Here is a 10,635-nt window from a genome sequence, read left to right as displayed (position 1 = left end):
TAGCTAGGTTCTAGATTGTTAGCCCATTTTATAGCACACAACTTTCTGAACGACTGGGAATGCAGAAATACACACATGTCAAATTCTTAATCTATGTTTCTCGATTTGAACTATAAAAGATATGTCTGTTGACAATTTTGACAGTGTCAGGTTTGTATCGCATAGCCTGATGACATTCATCAGGATAACATTTACTCTACAACTAAACATATGTGCACAGGAATGGTTATCTGTGAGATTAATAGGGTTTCATTCAAATGTAGAAGTTACAACATTATCTAAAAAGGGGATAAATAACTGAACTGGGACTGCTCGTTCAGTAGTAAAAGTACGGAAACATATGGCGATTTTTTTAAAAATTTCTGATACTTCTTAGTCAACTTTTCTCCCTTTTCCTCTATGTGGAGCATTTTTACATCTATTGCATGTAAGTGGTTCTCGTCTAAGCAACGTTCAGCAGTGGATGAATCTGTCCTCTTTAACATCCAACTTCTATGGCATTCCCTGAACCTAGAGCAGATCAGCCGCCTATTTTGTTCTATACAACAGGAGTGACACTTTTGGTATATGATCTCATAAACTCCACTTATCATAGTGGAATGCTGTTTATCCTCTGAATTATATAAACACCCACCGGCCGTCTCTGAAGCATAGAGAAACGTAGAGAAATCATTTGCCTTTAAGATGTTACTTAATCTGTTAGAAGTTTCACCTATAAGAAGCAAACTGCGTCATTTCGTTCTCGTTCTTTCTACACCGCCACTTAAAGGTCTCCAGTTCACTCAAGATTTATTGATGCAACAGTGTGTATGGAGTACAAGAAATGATACATTTACGGATCAATAGCACGGCAGTCTGAGGTACCAGGTATCGATCCTTGCGGAAATATCCACACCAGTACGTGGTGTAGCCGTTACGATTGACAATGCAGATGCTGACTCTGGCATCCAGTCGATCGTACAGATGGCGGATACTGTCCTGGGAGAGCCGGCCGGGGCGGCCGAGCGGTTCTAGGCGCTACAGTCTGGAACCGCGCGGCCGCTACGGTCGCAGGTTTGACTACCTCCTCGGGCATGGATGTGTGTGATGTCCTTAGGTTAGTTAGGTTTAAGTACTTCTAAGTTCTAGGGGATTGATGACGTCAGAAGTTAAGTCCCATAGTGCTCAGAGCCATTTGTCCTGGGAGAAGTTACGCCACGCCTGCTCGGTCTGTTAAAGTAGCTCCGTAGGAGTTGTTGGTGTACGAGTCTCCCGAATTATATCTCGTCCCACCATTGCCAGCACGTACTCGACTGGACAAAGTCCGGAGATCGTGCTGGCCAGGAGAGTTGCTGCATGTCTTGCAGAGCACGTTGAGTTTCACAAACATAGTGTGGACGAGCTCTATCATGTTCGAACAACACATCAGCTTCCTGTTGCAAAACGAAAGAAAAACCGGGCATAATGGCGGTTTCACATGCTGAGCGCTGGTTAGCGTCCCTTCCAGAAACACGAAAGGTGAAGGAGATTTGTAGCTTCTCGCATGCCGGACCATAATGCGTGGGATGGACGAATGCATTCTACGAGACAGCGCTCACCAAGTCTACACCGTACACGTAAACGACCATCTACATCTACATCCACATGGATACTCTGCAAATCACATTTAAGTGCCTGGCAGGGGGTTCATCGAACCACCTTCACAATTCTCTATTATTCCAATCTCGTATAGCGCGCGGAAAGAATGAACACCTATATCTTTCCGTACGAGATCTGATTTCCCTTATTTTATCGTGGTGATCGTTCCTCCCTATGTAGGTCGGTGTCAACAAAATATTTTCGCATTCGGAGGAGAAAGTTGGTGATTGGAATTTCGTGAGAAGATTCCGTCGCAACAAAAAACGCCTTTCTTTTAACGATTTCCAGTCCAAATCCTGTATCATTTCTGTGACACTCTCTCCCATACTTCGCGATAATAAAATACGTGCTGCCTCTCTTTGAACTTTTTCGACGTACTCTGTCAGTCCTATCTGGTAAGGATCCCACACCGCAGTGTAGTAGTATTTTAAAAGAGGACGGACAAGCGCAGTGTAGGCAGTCGCCTTAGTAGGTCTGTCACATTTTCTAAGTGTCCTGCCAGTAAAACGCAGCCTTTGGTTAGCCTTCCCCACAACATTTTCTATGTGTTCTTTCCAATTTAAGTTCTTCGTAATTGTAATACCTAGGTATTTAGTTGTATTTACGGCTTTTAGATGAGACTGATTTATCGTGTAACCGAAGTTTGGCGCATTCCTTTTAGCATTCATGTGGATGACCTGACACTTTTCGTTATTCAGGGTCAACTGCCGCTTTTCGCACCATTCAGATATTTTTTCCAAATCGTTTTGGAGTTTTTTTTAATCTTCTGATGACTTTAGTAGCCGATAAACGACAGCGTCATCTGCGAACACCCGAAGACGGCTGCTCAGATTGTGTCCCGAATCGTTTATATAGATAAGGAACAACAAAGGGCCTACAACACTACCTTGGGGAATGCCAGAAATCACTTCGGTTTTACTCGATGACTTTCCGTCAATTACTACGAACTGTGACCTCTCTGACAGGAAATCACAAATCCAGTCACATAACTGAGACGACATTCCATAAGCGCGCAATTTCACTACGAGCCGCTTGTGTGGTACAGTGTCAAAGGCCTTCCGGAAATCCAGAAATGCGGAATCGATCTGAAATCCCTTGTCAATAGCACTCAACACTTCATGTGAATAAAGAGCTAGTTGTGTTTCACAGGAACGATGTTTTCTAAACCCTTGTTGACTGTGTGTAAATAGCCAGTTTTCTTCGAGGTAATTCATAATGTTCGTACACAATATATCTTCTAAAATCCTGCTACGTATCTTCTGCGTGCAAGTAGAATCTGTTTTCATCGCTGAATACGATGGTGCGCCTTTCCATTTTCCAAGTGATCGTCTGATGGCACTAGGCGAGCAGTGCACGTCGATGCTGTGCAATGAGCGGAAGACGGGTTGGAGATGGGCGTTCTCGTTGCGTTGTCCCACAGCTGTGACTCGATTCGCAACAGTTCGTGTTGACACGTCACGGCTCACAAGCCCTCTTATCCGGTCTGAGGTAGCTGTACGATCTGCCACTGCTGCACTTACAGTACAACGATCCTGGGAGGCATCCACGGGTGCGAGAATGCTTACTTGACTAATTACACCAGCATCGTTGCACAACTGACGCAGCACATCCAACTTGTATGCCAGTTCCCCGAAAAGACCACCCCGCCACTCAGAAGGAGAAAATGTGACCCCTTTCCAATTATCTCATTTGGCTTTGGGAAGCACGAGTGCATCTCCGTGGCATGGTTGCCTGCTTGTTTCACATTTTTGCACCACGCTGAGCCTTCTGGCTGGGAGCATTGCCTACTAAAGGATAGACGCATAGATGCAGATGGCACTCTGGCAGCGATGCAACTACAGTATCTGTTGTCGGACGATACTGAAACCACTATCAGTACATCTACTATCTCCCAGGCGGCACACGCCGTCATCAGATCAAAATCAACGCCATATTTCCAGATGTACTAATTTTTTACCTGGCTGTGTATGCTTTTCTCTGAGTACAGTGAGGATCTGGCTAGGTTCTTCAGGTATTTTTAGTGAGGATGTTACCAATAATGTTGGATTTAAATTCATCAATTGTGGCTATTGTTTTATTGTTACTGGTCATAGTCACCTTGGTACATACTAATAGGAAGGAGACGATATGTCATGTGGTGTAACGCTGGAGATTCGCAAGCTGTCGGATGTATAGAGGAAGCTGTGATGAAAGTATGAGTAAGGGAGTATTTCCGGTCAGATCGCAAGACCTTGTGGCAATGTTCTGGTTTGTATTCCAGGACTCAGCAAATGGCATTCATCAGGATAACATTTACTCTAACTATATCATGCAATGGGATAGGGCTATCAGTACAGGAATGGTTATCTGAAAGATTAACAAGGTTCCACTCTAATGTAAGGGAGCCTGTGACATTGTTGTTAGTTATCATTTCCTCAAAATCACGACAATACAAACACAATTCTTTCCGATAAAGAACTTATCCCAATTATCCAAACGATACACCTACACATCCAAAATATCAGCCACAATATGAGGAAAACAATGTACAAACGCCTCTACTGAATAAAAAGCAACAGTAATGGTCGCTATGTCACACACTGACAGCAATTCCATAATATATGAGTATACAAGGATCTAAAAACACTGCACAGTATGCTAAAATAGTAAACCGATCGGAAAGAATACTAACATCTACTCTCTTGTATGAATATAAAACACAACCAGTAAAATTTGACCATTTTTGCCCTTGCGCTGAAGACCTCATTTTTTCATTTGTAAAATGAGCAATTATTGTCAAATATTTTACATTGATCAGCATACGGCACAGAGTTGAGATATCACTGTATTGAAGCATTCTAGCCGGCCGGTGTGGCCGAGAGGTTCTAGGCGCTCAGTCTGGAACCGCGCGACCGCTACGGTCGCAGGTTCGAATCCTGCCTCGGGCATGGGTGTGTGTGATGTCCTTAGGTTAGTTAGGTTTAAGTAGTTCTAAGTTCTCGGGGACTGATGACCGCAGATGTTAAGTCCCATAGTGCTCAGAACTATTTGACCCATTTGATTTTGAAGCATTCCATGTTGTTTATTTACAATTCGTCTAAATCAGTAGTCGTCAAACTTTTTTGCTCAAGGGCCATAACTAACAACATGATGTGGTACCTAGGACCGCAGATTTTCAGTGCATTTTATTAACTGGTAAACCACGTAAATGGTGTGTTATGAACCTCCAATACACTAACTATAGTAAAGAATCGGGAGGTTTACCACTGACTTTCTAGTCGATACCATTCGGACCACTACGTGTAGAATGTTCTCTGTTTCAGGTTGTTGCCACCCTCAAAGACCCGTAAATTGTGAACCTGTAATTGCCCGACGAAATGTTGCTGCGTTGTCTTAGTGAACAGATGGTTAATAAAAGCAAATGGACTTTCCCCTCACTCACCATCTCTTCACCCCTCTATCTGTCCATTTCGCACTCTCCCTGTATGTGTCCATGTCCTCCTCCCACTTCTCCCTCCAAATTATCATCCCCCGCCCCAATAAGACGTCCCCTTTGCTTATCCCATAATATTTCTTTACAGACTGAAAATAATTTGTGTAGCAGTGTGGTTGAAATCGATCCGAGGGTGTAGGAGGGGAAGTGGAAGACACACACATACGCACACTCAGACACAAACACACACACACATTTTAAAGACCTAATGACTAACTATTTCTTTTAACAAATATGTACCACATGTGAAGGGCTTATTTCAATAGTGGCACAAGTCCATTTTTGTTCATTCTGAAATACAGAGTCCTAAAGTTAAATGAGCGCTGAAAAATCTGCAGTTGAGATACCAGAAATATTCAAGTATATATAGGTAAGACTGACGGAGGACATCGAAAATGTTCAAATAAGGGCAGCTCGTTTTGTATTATCGTGAAATAGGGGAGACAGTGCCACGAATTAGATATTTGATTTGGTGTGGCAACCATTAAAACAAAGGGGTTTTTCGTTGCGGTATGATCTTCTCTTGAAATTTCAAGCGCCTGGAAAAAAAATGGTTAGCTTCCACCTACTTAGGGAGAAATGGTCATCACAATAAAATAAGAGAAATCAGAGTTTACACGGAAAGATTTAACTGTTCGTTTTTCCCTAGGCTGTTCGAGAGTCGAACGGTGGAGAAATGTCTTGAAGGTGGTTCGATGAACCCTGTGCCATGCACTTAACCCTTTCGGTATCAGCGGAACATCTGTGTCCAACACACAAGCTTATTTCCCTGAATTCACAAGGATATAAAAGTCCACATGGGTGTGGTGCTCCGATCTAGCGTGGAATGTGTCAACTGTTTGAAGCCAACAGGCTCATTGTTTGGCACCTAATGCGCGAGATGTCGTTTAACTGTTTCCTTTGTGCATTGTGTGTCTTGTGTTTTGGCGGTTTTATGTAGATTTTTCCTATCTCTTATAGATAAATTCAGTAAAGTTATTTATTGTCTTCTTTAGTTGTTTGCTAGAAATCTACAAATGTGTGCGCGTATTTATTGTTAAAGCACTTTTAAATAGGTTTAATGGTTTTGCGTTGTGGCCATTGTGTGTAGAGAATTTATATTTGTACCTTTTGTTCATATTTGTGTCTAAATTTTTACCTTTATGTAATTTATTTGGTTCTGTTAGGTTATTTTATTTCCTTGATTTGATATGAAATGGAAAATACTACAAGCTACAGGAGATGTTTTTTGGGATGAATGCTTGCCTTCCCCTTGTCTTTATGTTTCTCCCAGTTGAAAGCGTCTTACAAGAGCAAGGTAAAAAGAATGTTTGCCACATTTTTCTCCTCTATTGTCATAGTTCCACATGATGAAACCATATATACTACTGCAACGTCTCCACTGGTCAAACACGTCTACATCTCTCATTACAGCTGTGTATTCTGCTGTGACAGCAGGGCAGGATATAGCTGAGGTTGCACCATCTCTATTTTTTTTCTTCTTTCAGATGGTGAGCAACTGGCAAAACTATGAGTGGCTTTTTGTCTTGCCATTTTACTGCAGATACACAGGCGATGATGTGGGTTATGTGGAGTTCTAAAAAGTTTTTCAACAAGGAGCACATGGAGATGATGGAAACATTGCAGCACACGTATACAATATATGTCTAATTTCATATGAAGCTACTGAAAAGTTCCACAATTTATTCATCCATGTTCTGAAAAATTTTAGAAACATTTTATGCTCTGAATAAATAATATAGTTTGATATAATAGTGGTACTCACTTTCTTCTTTTTACAGATCCTAATCCCCAGAAGAAAGCTATTTTAAGTTGGACTCATTACCCTACTGGACTCGAGGAGGAATAAATGTGGAGAACCATTTATCCCTCCTGAGTCCAGCAGGGCGTGTACGTCCCACTCAGTTATAAAACTATAAGCAACAATCGAAATTTAGAAACATGGATTGATTCATTATCCATTCAAAGGGCAGGAAACCAGTTTTCAGAGTAACATGCGAAATTTTAATTAATTCGGTCACAAAAGAGTTGATTGTGAACTGCAGGGTACCCATATAAATGGGTTGGACAGCTAGGGAATGAAACACATTGTTTCTGAAGGCCGTCGTAACCGCAGGCAGTGCGCTCCAGTTGGTCCTCACATTTGAGTAGTTAGTGGTGGGTCTTATGACAACAGGGTTCGTGTGCAGAATCGTAAGAGGGCGACAGAACTTAAGTAACTTTATTTTTGCAGGTTATTGGCAAGTTGTTTTAACTCGAAGGGGCTAAAGTAAAAAGGAAAGATAAAATATGCTGCTGGCTGTATGTAATTACTTAATTAGCCGCCTCAGCTTCTATTGGAAGCTGCTCTTCCGCGCGCCGGTTTCCTCCTGAGAGAATTGGGCACGTGACTGGAGTGCGAAACGGAAGCGCCGTAATAGCGACGTGTGCCCGGCGCCGCTGGTATTCCAGTTATGAAAGCCATTTCGGCCGCTGCTCGGCGCGCTCCGGGCGGCCGCATCTGCCAGACGCAGGGGCCGCACACTTGCAGCAAACCGCGCTGCTCGCCTCACGGCTATATTTGTTCCCATATTCCACCAACCGCTCCGCCGCGCGCAGCTGCTTTGTCGGATATTGGTCTCATCGTTTCTTCCACCAGAGCAACTAAAGGAATTATTTTATGCTCGCGTCTGTGTGTCTTCAGGTTCGTACCGAGCGAGGGTGTACAGAGGCTACAAAACTGGACTAGCATTAGGGAAGACGACTGTTCAAATCTGCACCTGGTCGTCCAGATTTAGTTATAACGTAGTACTGTGTTGAAGCTGAATATATCACTTTAAAAATCGCTGAAAAATGATTTTATTACTCAAATCGCTTACTCGACACGTTTCGGGTTTATTTCCACCATCAGATGTTTCAGAGCACTGAATGTTACAAGATACAAGCGTTACCACACGTAATCTGTCATTTTATGTTACATAGACGGATGTAGAGTAGTCTGTCAGCTTACGTTAAACATACAGCTGGTAACGCTCCTATCCTGTGACCCTCTGTGCGCTTGGATATCTGATAAAAGAGTAATTTGAGTTATAGTCATTTTTCACCAGCTGTGTGACTTTCTTAAAGCGACCTATTCAACTCCACCCAGAACTGCTTTACACTATAACCATGGTCACCTGCCTCCTATGAGATTTCATGTCTCAACTATACCCAGATTTAGGTTCCCCGTGACTGCTTGAAACCGCTCCAGGCAAATGCCGGGGTGGTTCCATCCCCATCCTCGAAGTGTTCCGAGCTTGTGGTCCGTCTCTAATGACTTCGATGTCGATGCAACATTGAACACTAATCTTCCATCTTTCTATAGGTTCGATGCTCCATAGCATGGGTCATGCTTTCGTGGACTAAGACCCGTTTGATCGAAGCATCATAGTAAATGTTAAGACGTCACAGGCAACCGTAAGCGCTCACGACTCATACCACACCTGCTCGACTTTCGGTCGTGAGTTTGCCTCCGAAAAGTCAACTGCGCATCGAGATTGTAGACTTTGTTTTCGAATCGCGTGCGAAAGGCAGACCGTAAATGTACAAAACAGTTAAGTTATTTCCCAATTGGGGGAATGAATGGGCAGTGCAGAAAGAATCTGGTCATGTCAAACCCATCCACAGTATAAAAATAGACATACGTATATATGTATGTGTATATGTATGCATGTATGTAGGTTCACATCCCCTCCTAAACCACTGGACCAAACGTGGTACACATATCACTTACTGTAGGGAAATCATCGTTCCGATGGCAAGAACCACTTTCCTTTCAAAGGGGTGGCGTAGGTGTGGAAAAGAATTGTGGCCCACGACGCGCCAATAGATATATTTTAGTGTCCAGTATTTGAGAACGAGAACACTTAGTGATTTGGAACAAGTTTTACATATAATTTCAAAGGAAACAGTGTGCAACAGGTTCATCCGCCAAATGACTTAGTTCCGTTGCTCCATATTCCAGGTTCTATGGCTTCGGCACCATGTTTTCCTGTTATAGGCATGTGCATCATTGATGTGTGGTATTGGAATTCCAGCTCGCCTTGGAGTTCCCTGATTATGGAACTCCTTTCACATTGTTTTGATGCTGACAGGGTCCGTGAGTGCGACATTCGGTTCTACAGTGGCCTTTACGGCTGACGTCCCCTATTTTTCGTTACAATCTTCTTCAATGTCCGTTTGGCACCATCATTCAGCTTTCCCCATATACGGTGTAAATCTTAGATACTGTGCATTATGAGACACCAAATATTTCTGCTACCACCCACCGTACGAGCACCAAAAATTTGCCCACGTCCGAGTTCACTTGGCTCCGCTGTAATGCACTCACAACAACACTGAGCACTGTTATCACTACGACTGATACTTCAAAGCTATAGAGGACATTTCACAGGTGCCGTTCATGGTCAAATACAACAGCAGAACCTGCAGTCTAGGTCAGCGTCTGCATTTATGTTTAAGCACGCGTTTCTTGCGGAGTTTCCATATCTTTTTCCAATCCCTGTATATTCAACACTATAATGATTGTATGAACAGACATCACATGCCTCGAATGAAATTTCCACTCTGTAGCGGAGTGTGCACTGATATGAAACTTCCTGGCAGATTAAAACTGTATGCCGGACCGAGACTCGAACTCGGGACCTTTGCCTTTCGCGGGCAAGTGCTCTACCAACTGAGCTACCCAAGCACGACTCACGACCCGTCCTCACACCTTTAATTCCGCCAGTACATATACAGGTGGTCCATTGATAGTGACCAGGCCAAATATCTCACGAAATAAGCATCAAACGAAAAAACTACATAAACGAAACTAGTCTAGCTTGAAGGGAGCAACCAGATGACGCTATGGGTGACCCGCTAGATGGCGCTGCCATTGGTCAAACGGATATCAACTGCGTTTTTTAAAACAGGAAACCCCATTTTTATTACATATTCGTGTAGTACGTAAAGAAATATAAATGTTTTAGTTGGACCACTTTTTTGGCTTTGTGATAGATGGCGCTGTAATAGTCACAAACGTATGAGTACGTGGTATCACGTAACATTCCGCCAGTGCGGACGGTATTTGCTTCATGATACATCACCCATGTTAAAATGATCCGTTTACCAATTGCGGAAAAGGTCGATATCGTGATTATGTATGGCAATTGTGATCAAAATGCCCGACGGGCTGTGCTATGTATGCTGATAGGTATCCTGGACGCCATCATCCAAGTGTCCGGACCGTTCGCCGGATAGTTACGTTATTTAAGGAAACAGGAAGTGTTCAGCCACATGTGAAACGTCAACCATGACATGCAACAAATGATGATGCCCAAGTAGGTGTTTTAGCTGCTGTTGTGGCTAATCCTCACATCAGTAGCAGACAAATTGCGCGAGAATCGGGAATCTCAAAAACGTCGGTGTTGAAAATGCTACATCAACATCGATTGCACCCGTACCATATTTCTATGCACCAGGAATTGCGTGGCGACGACTTTGAACGTCGTGTACAGTTCTACCACTGGGCACAAGAGAAACTACGG

At 43.1% G+C, this 10,635-nt stretch overlaps 1 non-coding gene across 1 annotated transcript; it reads right to left on the bottom strand.

Moving 5' to 3' along the window:
- Positions 1-9,723: 9,723 nt before the first annotated feature.
- Positions 9,724-9,798, bottom strand: Trnas-cga. Its single transcript has one exon. It is a non-coding gene; the product is annotated as a tRNA-Ser (tRNA).
- Positions 9,799-10,635: the final 837 nt, after the last annotated feature.

This window comes from Schistocerca piceifrons, chromosome 3, assembly GCF_021461385.2.
Source record: "Schistocerca piceifrons isolate TAMUIC-IGC-003096 chromosome 3, iqSchPice1.1, whole genome shotgun sequence".
Taxonomy (NCBI): Eukaryota; Metazoa; Arthropoda; class Insecta; order Orthoptera; family Acrididae; genus Schistocerca; species Schistocerca piceifrons.
This window is presented reverse-complemented; position numbering and strand designations above follow the sequence as displayed.